This window comes from Cariama cristata, unplaced genomic scaffold (genome assembly GCF_000690535.1).
Source record: "Cariama cristata isolate BGI_N322 unplaced genomic scaffold, ASM69053v1 scaffold34386, whole genome shotgun sequence".
Taxonomy (NCBI): domain Eukaryota; kingdom Metazoa; phylum Chordata; class Aves; order Cariamiformes; family Cariamidae; genus Cariama; species Cariama cristata.
Window position 1 is genome coordinate 2,762 of NW_009622146.1, and position 6,154 is coordinate 8,915.

Below are 6,154 nucleotides of genomic sequence, written 5' to 3' on the forward strand. Positions count from 1 at the left end.
ATGCCTCAGAAATCAGACCGATCGGAGAGTTGAAGATACAACAGCACGTGGGACAGGTGATGCTGTCCACGCAGGATCTTGCCTGTGCTTTGTACGACCTGAAGTCCCCACCTGAACGGCAAGCATCTGGTTTCAAAACGGTTTAGGACACCAAGAGAGATCTGGTATCACCTTGCTCTGCAATAAGCTGTTGCTTCCCACCTGTAAGGGTTAATCCATTAACCCTTCAAAGTAGACTCATACTGTCTTTACACTGATTGTACCGAGGAAGCAGATGGCTTACGTCACTCCACCATCACATGCGGCCACGTGACTTCTCATGTTAGCCATACGAATGAGGCTATGACCATGCTATCATACCCAGGCTTTTACAAGCATGCTGTTACTACCAAACATTTAGTAACTTCTAAGGATTTTGGTGCTGGAACTCTTGTCCTGACATTTCATCTTGCAGATACACCAAATATAGCACATCTGGAACTGACCGAGCCTTCTGGTGTGCCACAGATTTGCTGCTCCTGTCTCACAGCCATGTTAGAGTGCTGAGGGCATGACAGCACAACAGACATTAAGCTCAGTGTTTAGTTTCACATCCACAGGCCACATAAGACCACTTGTGTTGTGGATCATCTCATCCTCTGGTGTTCTGTTCTTCATAAACTCATGGTGTTCTGTGACAGCAATTTACACCAGTAGTAAAGTATCTTCCCAGGTGTTAAACTGTTTGCTGTACCTGGGTACATGTGCTCATCCCTCAGTGCAGGAGGCTGGCAGTTGGTTTTATATAAAGTAATTGTGAGATCAAAGCTGCTGCCTAAAAGCACAAAGATCAATCTATCTGCCATTTGCATAATAATGTAGGACTGTTGCAGGTAGAATGATTCTTCATTGGCACAAAACAAAATAAATACTTTTCTTTCAAACCTTCCACAATATGACCATTAGCACAACCCAACAAAACCAACAGAAAAGACGCTGGGAATCGGCACAGAACTTTTTGTGACAATGAGAAGAACTTTCCATTACTTCAGCTGTCATTTGGTCACCAAAGGACTATGTGATAGAAAGCTTGGTTGGAAATTCAAAGTTTAACAAAAGTCTTCTCTCACAACCTAGTGAGTTAAAAAACCCAAACTGAACCACAAAAGCTTTAATTAGACCAATGAATGTCACATACCATCACAGTTTTGCTGCAGCACTTTCCCTGAAACTGGCTGATCCAACCAGCAAAGTTCCACGACGTAAGGGACTTCTGAAATGACGAGAGGGGATGCCTGGGCCCTTCCAAGACTTTTGACTACACAATAAATTGGCATGCTTCTTGCAGCTATTATTGCCAAGTTTACCCACAAAGAAGGAACAGATCAAATCATTTAAAGGAAATGAGACAGTCTAATACAGCAGAAAGAGGGTTTTTGGTTTTCTGCAAGAAGAGAGAACATCTTTCCTGAACAGAAAATCTTTTCCACTAGACTCCCTATACTAGCTTGCTGGACTATTTCCCTCTGTGAAGCAATCAATCAGTCATAAACAAACATGTAGGCAGCATCCAGGAACTCCAATGCAGACATACCAACACAGACGAAAGATCCACCTGTTGTTCTGAAAATAAATCTAATCAAGTTGGACCAATGAAAGAGTATGTTCATTAGATTCGAGACTCAAACCCACCTGGGTCCATATTGTTGCTATTACCAGAACCACACACAGACCCTCTCTGAGTTTTGCCATGATCCTTGAGCCATATGGATAAGTAGAACATGCATCAGAGCAGTAACGAAAAATACAAATGAGTCATTCAGAATGGACCTCTGGCTCTCACTAATCCTATAGCAACTACTGAAATTAGTATTGTAGCTTATCAAAAACAAGCTGCTTTGAGAAATCCCCATTTTGGGAAAACATCCAAAGGCTTTGGATCTCAGGATTAGATTTGGCTTTGGCTAATTGTTTCCAAACAGATTTCTGCTGACACAATCATCTAGCAAACTGTGGAGACCAGAAAAGTTAAAATTTCATGTTATAGTACAGTCCTCAACAAACCAGATACAGAGTTCCTACATAAGCTGACATAATGGCTTTCATCAGCAGTATTTACTGCTGTACTGCTGTCAGGATCATGACGGCTCGAACCAAAGATAAGAAAAAATTTGCTCTGATAACCTATAGTCCCAAAACATTTAGCTGCAGGTCAGTCCCCAAGAAACCCATTTCATTGTCCCTCCTTAAACTTTCAGCTCACTCATATGAACTCCCTACCCTTGATTGGAGCAAACCATTATCTTGCTAAGGACCTTTGCTTGAACTGTTTGTAGATAAACACACACTGAATCAGAACTATGCACATGGCCTTCTGGAGAATCTGATAACCCAGATCATGGTGTTTGAAAATTAAGTACACTTCAACCACATCTTTAGGAGTTACAAATGTCAGTATAATGTACAATATACACACACTCCAGTTATTTGAGGCAGGGATGTATGCTGGAGCAGGGCCAGAGTTAATTTATGAGGCCAATCATCATCTGGAGTCTCTGCTAGAGAAAACACTGCTCCTGAATCTAAAATTCCCAGTAAATTCTGTGGTCTAAATTGGGAGCAGACAACTGAGACTCAGTATCAGCGTCTTCTGATAACTGATGACTTCTCAGGAACCATTGGCCGCAAAGATAAATGTCTCAAGTGTATAAATGTTTTAGTTAGATCTTAGTAAGCGATTCACTGTGGAGTTGATGTTTATCTCTGAAAGTAAGTGAATCTCTTCAGTTACCTGGAGATGCTAGGTCTGGTACTGCAGATCCCAATCGTCACATATGTACTTCACATGCACTACACATACAAGAATGGGAAAAGGAGATTTCGAGACTAAGACACAAATTACTGCATATGTTCGAGGAAAAGGATCGCAGAAGAAAAGGAAGCTGAAACCTCTCCACTTTTCAACTCTTCTTTCTTCAACTCGGAAGGATGTGATTGGATTTCTTTCCCACTCAGTCCTGGAAGAACGCCTTACAATGACTTCCACAGCACCACAGGGCATGTCTACACTAGCACTGTGGTTGGGATCAGGAGTGTGCTTCTGCAGAAATTGTCCCCACCAACTGCACTTCAGCAATCACAGAGAAGTCTTAGGGAATGAACTGGATGAAACCAAACACGAAAATGCACTTCAGGAGTGCACCTCCTGCATTCCAGATGTAAACAAACAGTAAATCCCCAGCACACCAGACTACACAGAGTGTGAAGCAAATCCTTCTGAAATACATAGCACCAAGCCTTCTCCAACAACTGTTCTCTAAAAAGCTGCTCTCATTTGCACTACTTTGCTAAAGTAAACACTGCCACAGAACCCCATCTTGAACGAGTGCTTACAAAAATGTTCTGAAAAGGAAATAGGGAGGTAGGACAAAAGCAAAGACATCTGAGTAGTTTGGTATCAAACAACTTTTGCTGATAGTAGCGAGCACATGTTGCTTCAAGCTCAGCTTCTTGCTGCCAAACTCTTCCCAGATGCCACGTAAATGGCTCAAGGAATGCAAAGAGGCAGCCAGGCTAGGTCCATCTAGACTTTTAACCTATGCCAAGATGGTTAACTTCCCAGAAAAGCCATGCTCTAAGAAAACTGAAATAGGCAACAGACACCTGCAAACATCTACATTACAGTTGTCTCCTCTCAGGGGACTCTAATGATCATGGTTGTTAGTGGAATTGGGATTATTTCACTGGGCAAATGAAGCTCTTATTTTGAGAACTCCTCCGCAAAAGCTACTCAAACAAAAAGCTAAGTCAACAACCAGTAGGTGAACATACTCATTTTACACAAGTTTAACTTACCTGCAGAAGAAAAAACAGGCATATTACCTTACTTGAAGGAAATAGATCAGGCAAGTAAGATTTGTTTGACTGATACAAAAAAGGGAAGGGGCAACCCCCAATCTATTGTTGAATTAAGAAGACAGAAAATAGTAAATTTGATTGAAATACTGCTAAATATGTAACATCTTAAACCCCTGTACCAAAGAAAGGGCTCCTTTGAAGCTTTTCTTCCTGCTTTACCTGTGTGCCTTTCTGAAAAAAATCTAACAGTTTTGGAAAGACTGCTCAGAACAGTTTTAGTAACAAGCCAAAATTGCCTGTTGATGTCATCCACTCCCCCCTTTTTTGAAAAATAAATTGTATTGAAGACATATGAATACTCTTATTTCCTTTTCACTGCAAAGAAGGCATGTTGAACAGCAACCCTATATGTTAGCTGATTTGAGTATCAGAAGTGTAAAGACACCTTGAAACTATGATTTGTCTTTTGAATATATGCTCCTATCTTTGCTAGTGAAAAAGAGGAACAGGCAGAAACTAGATACACTAGTGTTGAAGACTTTCAGTATCTCCATGAGCACTGTGTTAGCTTCTCTTAAGGAACCTATCGTGGGATCTTTGCAGATATCAACCCATGTTAAAAAGTTTCACAGTAAACACTTTATGCCAAGTCAGTAAGCAGTGGTAACTGCATGCCTTAATTTTTTGTCTTAGTTCCCACGCAGACTAATGAAGCTGTTAAACACTGGCAAAAGTTTTGTAAAAGTACCTTAATATGCAGTTATAACTGTGTCCTTTCCTAATCTGCTACAGCTAATCTGAAACCAGGAATTATCTTAGAATATACTTATTCTTTCCAGAGGACATTACCTTGGACTTGTCTACACCGAGTTTGGTTTCCCATCATTCTGTCTCCATCCACTCTGCTCCTCTAGTCTTGACTAACTTTAGAAACTCTGTCATCATCAAGCTCTTGCATGGCAGTTCTCTTCTCCAGATCCCTAACAAATAAATACAGGTCTCAGTACTGATCTGCAGATGCTCAATCCACAACTTCTTGTCTTGCAAAATTAAATAATTCTTTTTGAATCATCTTACTATGGTAATTAACAAAATTCAAAACTAAATAGCTTATTTTTTTTAAGCAAACAAACAAACAACTGCACTACATAGAACCTCCCCCAGTTTTACTAACTCAGTCATGTAAGACTGCAATCCTCCATGACAAATGCCATAGGCATATAATGGTTATGAGCTGCTGAGTACAGGATGAACTCAAGTTACATTACAGTATAGTAATTTCAAACACAGTACCATTAAGTACGACAATACACTTAAATATGCTGGCACAGGACCAGTAGGGCTTTCACTACCTTTTAAGATGTACTACTACCCCCTCTTTGGAAGAGGGTGTCTCTTTTTGGTAATTCCCCTTTGCCACACATTCCCCAACAAATGCCGTGGTCCATGGGTCCAAGTCTGTGGGTCTTGTGAGGCCCAGGATCAGTGTAGGCTAACACCATCCTCCCATCACTGAGCTTTCTTAAGGCTCAGTAGTGACAGTTCATAAAGATCTATTTAATCCCATTCTGACTCCGACTTCAGCATAATTTTCTAAACAAGTAATTTTGTAAATTTTACAGAAAGTTCTGCAATTTCTCAGTCTAAGATTGCTTTCACACAGGATTACATCTTTTCCCCTGCACCTTTTCGAAAAGAATCCTAGACTTGATGCTGAACTGAAAATCCTGGAGCTCCCTGCTAAACTGAACAGCAGGAGGAATAGGAGCAGCTGAAGCACATCTCGTTTCTCACTGAAGTACTTTAGACCTGACCAGCAAGATGACACAGGTGGCAGAAATTAAATTCAACTTCACTCTCTGGAATCTTTGGAGTGACTATCAAAGAGGCCATCTAGCACAGTAGTCTCAGTGAGTTTTAGAGCATGGATATCCATATCTGTAAGACACACCAACTCACTTCACACAAACTAGATGCAGGTACAAAATCACACTGAGTTTGAAGACGTGACAGGGAGAAGCAGCAAGTTCTCTTCATCACTCTGAGCATTTTCATTTCTAAGCCTGTGCTTTTATTCTGGTTACCAAAGAAAACATTCAACCACCATATCAAAGCTGAATAACCACCAATGGGATGAGTTGTCCATCTGTAGCAAGATCACATGTACAGCTAAGGACATTCTTGAAAAGACTACAAATCTTTCTGCTAGATTCTGATCACCTCGCCTATACCTCAGCTTCTTGCAGTGGTCAATGGAAAAAACCCAAAACCCCATTTGGGCAACCTTATATTCTGCTTTTGTGTGATTTCTTCATGA